This window comes from Euprymna scolopes, chromosome 11 (genome assembly GCF_053919585.1).
Source record: "Euprymna scolopes isolate OS-2025 chromosome 11, ASM5391958v1, whole genome shotgun sequence".
Taxonomy (NCBI): Eukaryota; Metazoa; Mollusca; class Cephalopoda; order Sepiida; family Sepiolidae; genus Euprymna; species Euprymna scolopes.
This window is the reverse complement of record NC_136492.1, coordinates 59,040,921-59,053,579: the sequence shown is the minus strand read 5'-3', so window position 1 is coordinate 59,053,579 and position 12,659 is coordinate 59,040,921.

The following is a 12,659-nucleotide window of genomic DNA, read 5'->3' as shown; positions in this document are numbered from 1 at the left end:
GTGACTTCAATGTTCACAACGTCGAATGGTTGAACCACTCTAACAAGACCGATGATGAGGGGAGGTTCTGTCATGATTTCTCCATTGCCTATGACCTCACTCAGATTGTTCAGGAACCCACCCGTGTGCCCGACAATGACGGCCAGTATGCAAGCCTACTAGACCTTTTTCTCACAACTTTCCCTGAACTATGTTCAGTTTCTGTTCTGTCGCCTCTTGGATCTTCCGACCACTCTGTTGTATCAATTAAGATAAAAATGAAATGTAATAAGTCCCCACACGTACCTCTCCATCGTACAGTATATCAATACACTAAGGCTGACTGGGATAGCTTACGTACATTTATATCTGATCTACCTCTGCATTCCATGTTTAAAAAGGATGTGTCCTCTATAGTATTAGACCTGACGGAATGGTTAATTGTAGGTATTGATCGTTTCATACCCTCGAAAAAGTTTCAGCAAAAACCTAACAGCCAGCCATGGTTCTCTCCAGAATGTGCTGCTGCCATTGCGCACAGAAATCACTTTTTCCACTGTTTCCAACGTAATAGATGTATGGAAATTAAAGCCGCTTTCAGGACTGCCAGCAAACATTGTAAGAAAGTAATAAAGAATGCAAGAGAGTTGTATGCTCAATCTGTTAAGTCCAAAGTAGCTGAGCAGCGGCTTGGTTCCCAATCTCGTCAGCATCAGACAAAGCCAATCTCTTTGTCAAGAACTTTGCAGCTAATTCTACCCTTTGCGATCAAGGCCGCCAACCCCCAATATTTCCTCCTGTATCAGAAAACACGCTATGTGATATACGTATATCTGTACGTGATGTTACCAAGCTAATCAAAAACCTTGATTCCAGTAAAGCAACTGGCCCTGATGGTATTCCAATTATAGTACTCAAAAAACTTCAACCTGAACTAGCGCCCATACTTACAAAACTGTTTAAACGTTGTCTTAAGGAGAATAGTTTCCCATCTCCCTGGAAAATTTCATCAGTATGCCCTGTATTAAAGAAGTCAGGTGATCGCTCATCCCCCTCTCAGTACAGACCAATAAGTCTCCTGTGCGTCATGAGTAAGTTGCTGGAATCTGTGTTAAATACAGAAGTAATCAACCATCTCAACAAAAATAACCTTCTTAGTGACACTCAATATGGTTTCCGTTCTGCTAGATCTACAGCAGATGTGCTTACAGTTATATCTCATAGGATTAGCAAATCTCTCGATGGAGGCAACCTTTCTAGGGCAATTGCTCTTGACATATCTAAGGCCTTTGATAGGGTATGGCATAAAGGTTTACTTCATAAGATCTCTAGCTATGGTATTGCTGGAAATGTCTTCTCAATTATTAAATCATTTCTTTCTGATAGGTTCATAAGAGTAGTAGTTGATGGGCAAAAATCAGAAGCTCACAGTATTAATGCCGGTGTCCCTCAGGGTTCCATCCTGGGCCCAACTCTTTTCCTGATCTACATTAATGATCTTCCAAATCACATCCTTACATCATTTGTAGACATTTATGCTGAGGACACTACCATTTATGGTAATACATCTAAGGCAGTAAACGACCAAGTTCTCTCCAATTCTCTCTCCTCTGATCTTGAGCACGTAGTACAATGGGGGAAGGAGTGGCTGGTTACTTTTAATGCATCTAAAACCAAGCTTCTCTCTTTACATCATCAACATTCTGATCCACATCTGGCATCAATTGAAATGAATGGCTCTCGTCTTCAGGAGGCCTCAAGTTTTGACAAGCTTCTGGGCTTGACCATTACTCCTGATCTTAAATGGAACACGTACATCAAATCTGTTGCTAAGGCCGCTGGAAAAATGGTGGGATCTTTCTATCAATCCAGTAGATATCTCACTGCTGATGCTATTCTCTATCTATATAAGAGCCAGGTACGTCCAAGGATGGAATACTGTTGCCACATCTGGGCAGGAGCTGCTAGAAAGGACTTGGCCTACCTTGATAGAGTTCAAAATAGACTTCGTAGCCTCGTAGGAAATGTCCTTTTCTCCTCCTTGCAACCTCTATCCCACAGAAGAGATGTTGCGAGTTTGTCTCTGATGTATCGTTATTTTCATGGAAAGTGTTCGACTGAGCTTCAATCTATGGTCCCCCCTCGCCAAACTTTCACAAGAAACACTCGTCTAGCTGTAAACACTATCAATAATTCCCCCCACTCTTTATCTGTGCCTAAACCTAAACGTAGATTCCATGAACAAAGCTTCTTTCTTAGAACTGCATGCCTGTGGAATTGTCTTCCGTTTTCCTGCTTTCCGGCTGACTACAATATGGTTGTCTTTAAGTCTAACGTAAATAAGTTCTTGATGAGCCGTTCCATATAAGTTATCAAATTTACCAAATTCTCATTACTAATGATTACTATATTGTCCAATTTCTACTGTACACTCTTTAACCCTTTTCCTTGAGTGGCCTCTTGGCCTTGATAATGTGGTGATGCCTATGTAAAAAAAAAAAAAAGATTCTGATGGCTTTTGAGACGGGGAAAAAAATCCCTGGCTGAAGTAGAGGGGCCGTCGATAGTATCACATATGTTCAAATGTTGAAGCCGTGTGCATTTCCATCTGACCGTGTATGTATATGGTATAAGCATTGTAGATGTGCATATATAGTAGCGAGCTTATTTGAGAGTGTGCATATGCAAACCGTGTACATGAATTCGTTAGCAATGTGAATATGTTGTTGCTGTGTTCAGTAGTTCATGTGTGTCTCTTGGTGCATTTGTCGGATCCCTTTGGTTTCACAAGTCCTAGGGAGAATGTATTGTATGCATGCGTGTTGTTTCCGAATGTAAACAGGAAAGGGAGAGAAAAAGCAGTGTTTCGAGTTTTATATTATGCACACAAACATTTGGAAATGAATATTTCTCATACCCTGATTGACTGAAACAAACTACTAATTTGAGAGTTGATACATAAAAACAACATTCCAATAATATATATTTCAACCAATGAAAAGAGCTAAGAATATTCCCACTGAAATGCACAAAAAGAATCACTTAAAGTTTTGTACAAAGATGCTGATAACACTACTCTTACACGTTAAAAGAAATAAATCTTCTCTACAGTCCATTATTCAATCACTCGTTACCACAGCAACACATTACAACATTTAGCAGTTTAAACGATATACGTGAGCGGTCGATGTTTATACATCGATGTACAAAATTAAAGTGCTTAAACGCATTTGTGCGCATGTCGTCTGTGCATATACTATCCTGAATAAAAACAAATAATTATATTTTGGACCAACCAGAAAACTTTCTGAATGTATTTGAAACTAGTGGGGCTACCCGGCGTTGCCCGGGTGTGTGTAGGTGGTGTAGTAAGGAGCCCCGAAAAAAAAGTGGTAATAGCGGGAGGGGGAGTCAAAACAACAGTAGGCAGCTCGAATGGAGAGAGGTGTTGTAAAAAAAAAATGTGGTAGTAGGCAGGCAGGCAGGCTCGAACCCGTTACGTGAAGGAGGAAAAAAAAAACGTAATGTCTTAGTTGATGCGTCCATGCCAAAATCGGAAGTTGAGAGCGTTGAAATTAAGCATAGTCAATCCAACGGAGACAATGACTTTGCGAACATGTTGATGCAAAAACTGATCCTTCCTTGTAAAAAACGCCCCAGTTGAGGGTGAAGGAATTAATTTTTTGGGCCAATTTTTCGATATTTGTCGTCCGAAAGATGAGGTTTAAAACAATACTGATTTTGTTTTAGACATATATAAAATATGTCTTTTGTGAATATATGCCTTCAGAACTCATTATTTTGTTTTGTTTACCGTACGACAATGTGTCTTGTTTTTCTCACATCTGATTATAAAACCTGTAAACCTTTTTCACTGAAAATATTTCTCTGAATCTGGCTCATCCCAAAAATACTAAAGTACAATCCCAAAACTGATGTGAAACCATTCCCTAAAAACTGGTGATCAACAATCTCCTGAATACATACACACACAAACACATTCCTTGCATTAAATAAGCACTACTTCAAACAACATGTGGAAGAAAAAAAGTCAACTGTTCATACTTATATAATCAGCGGGAGCCTGGCAATTACTGAGTTTATTTCTGGACTAAACTCTCTCGTGATGCGAACTTGAATCTTCTATATTATTACCTTTTGATATTTGTCAAAAAATTTATATATTTTAGGTATGTGGGCATTTATGAAGACATTTTTTTTTTTTTTTTACAAAGAAGTCACCACTTATCAAGACCCGGAAGCCACTTATATATTAATTATATTTATAATTAAATGTATAATAGATTTTAACATAGCATAAACAGATGCGACATTTCTTTTCTCTTCACCCTCCCTGCACTTCTCATGCCATTATAACGACATACTATTCCAACTTCCGGACCATAGCAATGTAGCAATGCAGAAAAACTTTTTTTTAGGTGAAAAAATATTTGAATAAAAACTATCAGAGGCAGTATTTTGGTTACCAATCTTCAGAAAATCTTTTTTTTTTTTTTTTTTTTTTCGAAATATGAAATCTATAAATAAAGAACTTACCGTTAAATATTAATAAAAAAAAATATCCGGGATAGTGTAAAAGCTTTGTTAATTTCACAAGTGAACCTCCCTTCCCTTATTTTTCATCTGTTTTACGGCATAATCACATCAACACCAGTTCCCATCAGATCACCAAAGTTAAGCAACGTTGAGCTTGATCAGTTCTAATATGGATGACCATTTGGGAATTCCAGATACTGCATGTGCTCTCTGCTTATCTCAGCATTGTTTCCAATCAGTCTTAGACCACTCCTTGCCACTGGGCCCAAATAGTGCCGATTCAGGAGAAGTGTGGTGGGAGAGTGAGCAACCCTTGCCTCACAATTACATGTGCATTGTATATAATCATGCTTTTCAACTTTTTTCACTTATGAAGTATTTCATTTCAGTTTCCAGTTAATCTCGGGTCATCAGGAGAGAATATAAGCTGTTTCAGGGCCTTCTTCTTCTTAGGTAATTCACTTGTAGACTTGTATATAATCGTGTTTATCGATTTTTTTCACTTGTGAGGTATTTCATTTCGACTTCCACATAATGTTAGGTTATAAGTAGAAAATATGCACGGATTCAGAGAAACTTGATACAAATCAGTCTAATAGTGGCTTTGTGCTGTCAAACTGCTGTGCTGTTTAGTTCTAGGAGGCCTACATTTCTTTAGAAGGGGTTGGCTAAGTGTTTGATGCACTCATACAAAGGAATATCGACGGGGATGCTCAGGCAATTTTTGTAAGCCAGTGCTTATCTTAGTGCGCTGGTTTCTTAAAATCACGTCTTACCTTGTGTCTAACCTACTGGCAAGAAGGTAAATGATATGAATGTGAATTGACGTTGACAACCGGAACGAAATGTAGAATTACGAATGCAAGGTTTGTTTGCTTTTGAAGTTCTAGGAAAGTTAGTGAAATGCAAGAGGCAAGAGTCCAACAGTAATTCAATTCTTCATAAGCTTTCATATCATATACACTCTTTAGTTCTTTGACAGTTCCTTTTTTTTTTCTTTTTTTTTTGCCTCCTTCAAGTTTACTCTGTGATCAGATAGGATGGTGTAATTTACTATTTGACAGGTTTTTCTATTCATGTTGTCGGTTATCATTTTTTTTTTTTTTTACTTGGATAAATTTGTTCGTTTGTGTTTTCCATGTCCGAGAAGATTCTACGCTTTTTATTTTTCAATACTGGCTCCGTTTGTACGATTGATATGTGTGAAAGAAAAGTATTGAAAGGATTAACTTACCACCTAATCTGAAACGAGCATGCACGTGTCTCGAATTCAAAATATTTTTGATAGAAAAACATGGCTGCTTCAGCAGTAGCAATTCATAGGCAGCTATTGTGTGTCCAGCATGATTCTTGTATGATTGACGCAAAGTTTGACTGGAGTATGGAGAGTATATTTAACATGTTGCTTAATAAAATGGGTAACTAATTTTTAGTTAGCAGGAACGGTATACAGAGACTGAACAAACAAAACTAGAGCTATAATCTGTGTATTCAAATTGTACCTGCACAATTCCCAATAAAGTATCTACCTAATCAAGTCATGTTTGTTTTTATATCCCATTTTAATTAGCTTGCTGCATTTACTTATGATGTGGTTTCCCATTTCGTCTTTTTATCCCCACATACTACATTTCCTATTTTCCTTTGTTGGCTTTGCTGTACATTGTTTTAATCATATTGTTTTGTGTAACGTTCAATAGCAATTCTGTTTCTCTTTTCAAATGTCCTTTACTCGGCCATGGCCATATATTCTGATAAGCAATTTCTTCTCATTATACTTCTTCACTGTTTTCGTTTTATTGTATGTTTGTTATATTTTATTTTATTTTTTTTTTTGCTTATCTCCAATAAACTATTTATTCCTTAAAATTCATTCTTATTCTAAAACTTTAGTAATCCAAATCAAAGGCTGAAATCATTATGTTATACCAAGTTGTTGCGAGGCGTTGTTTAGTTTGTTTTAAACGATATTGTGTCAAACTTACTCTCGTGTTGAATCAAGTAATTAATTGAAAAATGTATGAAATTAAATGTCAAACAAGATAAATCCTTTTGATTTCAAGCAATATAATTTAAAAGAATGTATTTTAAAACGATACAAGTTTATGCAATTGTGGTCTAAAATATAAAAGAACAAAAGGATCTGGCCTTCGGGGGTTAGGGTTAACTCCACAGTGTGAATGCAGTATTGTGTTGAAAGAACCCAGCTAAGAGTAATCTCAAAGTATCGTAGGCAATTAGAAAGATACTCGCCCCCCCTCACCTCCAAAGTCAACAGTGCTTCATGACTAAGTTTGTTGGAGATTATGTTAATATCTATTATTTTAATGCTTTCATTATTGTAATATTGTATTGATAAGATGTTCAATAAATTAAATATATAAGAGTGTAGTATCTGTTCTGATGCTACACTCAAGTTAATTTGTCTTTAATCAATGCAGGGGAAACCCTTCCAAACTAAGGCAATTTTTATTCTTGCCTACTTCCAGGGTGCCCATTTTGGAGAGCTGGTTTTCCCCACATTAAAAACGACATTGTGTCACATATTGCTCTTGTGGGGAAGCAATTAAATACCAACAGAAAAAGTATCTGATCTTCGGGCTAAGATCACAGTGTAGTATCTGTTCTGATGCTACACTCAAGTTCCTTTTTGGGAAGCTGGTTTTCCCCACATTAAAAACGACCTGGTGTCACATATTGCTCTCGTGGGGAAGCAATTAAATATAACTAGAAAAGAACAAATGACTCACAAGCAGCAGCACATCTTGTTTTAACCGTCAGGGAAAGGAAAAAGAAAAGAGGAACGTGAGATTGTGGATCTGTTATATACATGTGGCATTGATCTGCATATGCGGAAGGAAAGAGATTATAAAAAGATCGAATTAGCGAGGACAGGCATTGAATTTTTGACAGCTGAGAGTGAGCAGAGACATTGATAGTTGGTGGTGTATTCATCTATCTGATCAGGTTCCTTGCCTGGACCAATGTGACTCTCTCTCTCTCTCTCTCTCAAGTAACTGTCTTTCAGTAACTGTCTCAAATATTCAGAATCACAGTTGGTATCATATGCAATTTGCTGAATGTACATGGATCTAGATCGTCCGATGTTCGTGTGCCTGTGCTGTGGAGTCCATAGCATTACATTTCTCAGCAGCTCTTGCTCCTCTGGCAGTGACCGGCAAATCGTAGACGTCATTCCTTGGTGGTAGTAGATATGACAGGTAGGTTGCCATAAAGTTGCTGTTTCATGGGATAATCTTGCCTAGATATATTTAACACTGTTTGTAGCATACCCATTGGTGGTCTACATTGAATTAAGAAGAGTCAGTACGAATTAAGGAGTTGGTGTAAAGAAGTTCACACATTTTTATTTCTCATATATCATAATTTGAAGTGATATAATTTAAAGAAATATCATTTAAAACAATATATATGTATATATATATATATATATATATATATATATATATATATATATATATATTGAACTAACATTATTAAAACGATATACTTTAAAGCAATATGCTTTTGTAACATTTTCAATAACAAAATTAACGTTTGTATACACATATGTGGATGGTTATATGTGCTAGTCTTTTACATGCTTTCCGCCACATTTCATGAGTGTCTGCGAATCATCTCATCGTTATAACTAAGATGAATAAAACACTTTTCACAAAGAAAGACTGACACAAGGAGACGTTCGCTGAAGTTTCTTCAATGTTTATTTGGAGAGAATGGACTTAGGAGAGAGAGACTAATATTAGCTTAGCCAGTTATTTACTTCTTAAACTTAACTTTTCAACTTACAAAAATGAGTGACGTAAATGGACAAACATCGAAGTAACATTCGCCAAAGATTGCAAGTTTTGTACATTATAAGCATTGCCTCATTCGCACGGCTTTCTGGAAGGATTGATCTGAAGACTAATTTTCCCTCTACTCAAAAACGTACAGTCAATCATCATTCTCTCTTTCTCTCTCTCTCTCTCTCTCTCTCTCTCTCTCTGTTTTGTCTACAGTGTTTGACCTCTGCACCTTGCCTCAGCTTTACGTCATTTATCTTCCATTCATCCTTGGGAACAATTCTATTTTACAGATCTGAGTTATTATGCACTCAGTGTGAACCTTGTCAAAATGCACACTAGCTAACTTAATTGCCATTAGTGTAGGGCCCTTAATATGTAACACTTTAGACCAATACAATTTGAAGCAATATGATTTGAAGCAGTATATTTCAAGAATAGGATTTAAAGCAGTGTCTTATTTATCTCCCTCTCATGGCGGGGTGTGTGGCACAAGGGTCGGAAAGTGGGATTAGAAAAAAAAGAACATTAGGCGATTGTTAGGAACCCTGCAATCATTGGCGAAAGAATATGGATTGACCATTGGTGTAAAACTCGTGAAGTCCTGTCAGAACCATGCACATGGTCTCACCAGAGTACTGTGTAGGTGGATGGAGCTACTCAAGGAAGTAAGAGAGCTGGTGCTTGGAAGTTGCGCAACAGTGAGGAAACTGGATGAGGACCAGGTGGCTGACATCCATCATCAAAGTGGACATCCAGGTATGAAATGACCTTTATTTTTTGCCAGGTTGGTTGACCCACAAGTGTGCAAAGAGACTGCTAAATCCATTGTGAAAGCCTGTGAAACATGTCGATCAATATCTGGTATCTTTTCACAGAAAAAAAGGAAAACTCAGCATGAGGAACAGCTGGAGCAAATTAGCGATGGACATAACCCACCACAATCGTGAGAATTTTCTAACTATCATCGACTGTGGCCCCTCTAGATTTGCAATATGGCGGCCACTGCATCGGACAGATATGACGACTGTTATCCGACAGTTGGGGAATATTTTCCTTGAGTGAAGCCCAAGAATAGAAATACACCACTGTTTTCACCAGTAAAGGGTTTGGAGAATTTGAAAAAAATTGGAACGTACATCTGCAGTTTCGATGTGTACTCACCGAATGGAAATGGGATTGTAGAATGAAGTCGTAGAAATGTTAAGATCATCACAGCCAGAAAGAATTGTTCAATATTGGAGGCGGTGTACTGGCACAACGTGACCCCAAAGGATGACGTTTCAGCTTCCATCGCACCGGTTGACGTGATATCATGTTCAAATCAAGGGTGTTAAAGCTAACCCACTACCCAAACCAGTAGTGAATGGAGAGGAGTATGAAAGAGGAGACGTTGTTTGGGTTAAAAATCCGCGTAGCAGGTGCACAACAAAATATAACACAGGTCGCGTTACTGAAGTGATCAGCCCGCAATATGTGAAAATTAATGGAGTGCCGTGGCATGTTAAAGACCTTCAACCAGTAATATGGACGCACTTATCAAGTGATGAAAGTGATTCTGATGATAGTGAGTGACTAATCTATTTGGATTCAGATCCACTTGACAGTGATCCCGACGCTAGTAAACTAGTATTTTCAACAAACGATTTTCTTGTAGATCTAAATTTTTGTCATCATAGGAATTAATAAAATTTATTATTATTTTCTAATAGTATGTATCTTTATAAATAAAATATTTCTAAATTTGTCTTTGTTTAGGCTTTTATATACATGAAAATACAATTTTTCAAGTGTACAATATTTGTTACACCCCCCCCTCCTCTCACTGTATTTAACAAAGAAAAAATATGAGAAATTTTTGTAATTCCTTAATAGGTGCAAATAGAACACAAATATGTAAGGTTTTCTATTCTTTAATTGCAAAGGACCCTTTAAAGGGCACCATTTAAAGATAAAGGATTAGGGGAAAATTGCATTGGAAACAATCAAACCGTTATTACTGTTGAACGTTACTATAGATCTGAAGAAATAAATAATGACTGCTGAAAGAAATGGTAAACTAAGTGGAGGTTAGGTGTGTCTGTGTGGGGGGGCAGGGCAGGGGAGGAGATGAGCGTCTGTAGTATTTACTTACTATTCGTACTTACTCGCCATTTGCTAAACTTAGCTTCAAGGTTAAGTGTAACATGAAAGTCTGAAGAATATTTGATTCTTTTGTGGAAGAGCCCCGTCCATCCTTCCCTTTCCAAAAATATTCATCCGCCCAACGAATAGACAAAGTGCAAATTGTGGTAAAATATACGTTTCTTCATTTATTCAAGAAGATGGAATCCATTCATATTATTGAATATTTGTAAAAAAAGATCATTTCTCTTATATTTCTATCTACACATAGATTGTCACAGATAACCACCGACTTTTCAATGATGCATTCCGCATTGGCGTTTATTCTCTATTATGTATTGGTGAATGAAAGACATTTTTATAATTTACGTTTAGGTAATTAATTCTTATTTCAGTCACATAAATTATCTCAATTTGAAAACACATCCGGCTTATTTTGTTCTCTTCATTGACGACAATAACATTTGTTTTTCAACAGTAGTCATCCTTCTTTCTTTCTTTCTTTTTATCACCAACAACAAAAACACACGTGAGCCAAAAAATGGGCCAAACAAATTTTATACATTTTATTGCACTAAAAGCTATATTTGACAAAGAACAATTGACAAGAAAGCTTAAACAAGACTAATAACACAGAACAAGACATTTACTTTTATAAATGCTTAGGATGGAATCGCATTCCCTTTTGATTTCTTTAAAAGATCAACCCTTTTAGATATGCTCTCCACCAAAGTGGAACACTACGAAGAGGAGATGCTATTTCATTCGATTTGCACAGCTCCCCACAGTTTGTCATTATTTAAAAAAGTTCTTCCGGGCAATGCACAAGATATTATGAACCAAATATTCTCAATTGGGTTTAAATCGGGGCTTTGACCTGGCCAAAATATCACATTAATTGAATTATCAGAAAACTATTTTTTGTGACTTTAGCAATCTGTGTTGAAAAATAATGATCTGGGATATTCCCAGCTTCTGGATACTTGGTAACAGTCCTGTTTCTAATATTCGAATGTATTCCTTTGCATTGATTGACTTCTCACATCTAATAAGTTCTCCAACACCTGCTGCAGTAAAAGTTCCCCGTACCATTATCCCTGCGTTTCCGTGTTTAATTGTCGTTTTTATGCAACTTGACGAAAATCTTTCTCCAGTTTTTTTATTGCACCGTTCGGAGCATTGGGAGCATCACTAACAAGACAAAATCTTGATTCATCTAACTGGAAAACATTCCCGAACCAGTCTATTCTTATCATTGATGTTCTTCTTAGATAAAAATGGCTTCTTTGCATACCTTTTAGAAGAAAACCCCATTTCTTTTATTCGTCTAGATATTGTATATGTAGAAAGAGAATTTCCAGCCCCTGTTTTGAATTTTTTGCTGTGGTCAACATAAATTTTCTTTCAATCCTTCAAAACAGTTAATTTAAGCCTGTGGTCGTCCTTCAAAGTGAATGCTCTAGGATAACCAGATCTAGATTTCCCTTTTACCAAGCGTTCGCCTTTGCACCTTTTATCGATTTGATTCACTACAGAAAGAGATGTTTTCACATTTTCTTTGCTTAAAATATCAAAAATCTGCTTGTAAATCATTTTGGACTGCCTAAATCCTGCAATTTGGTTTTTTACATCCTCGCCAAGATGTCGTCTTACCATTTTTAGGATTAATTTTTCCACTTATTATTATATGCTGTAATAATAATGATCTACAAAATAGAAATTTTTAGTTAGAATTAACAAAAATTCATGGAAAAATATTGAAAAATCGATTTCTTGCTTCTTTCACTCTTGCCCCCATTTGTTTTTTTGCTCATGGATATATATATATATATATATATATATATATATATATATATATATATATATATATATATATATACTAGCAAAAGTACCCGTCGTTGACTGGCTTCAAAAACAGCCTACAGAACTCTGATTTATTAAAGATGAAAAAGAAGAGTTGTAAATTTAGGTTGAATTTGGGGGTATCAAAACCAAAGCCAAATATGATGAAAGTAAAAATAAAATAGATAAACCCCATAATTCAATCTACAATTCCTGTTCACACTGAAACACTTATCACAATATTCTGTGGATCTATATGAAAAAACTTTGTTAAACTTTGTGACATATTTCCATTCTATGGAGGTCAGGTGCGAACGAACACCCCATAATTTTATTATACCATATTTCTTC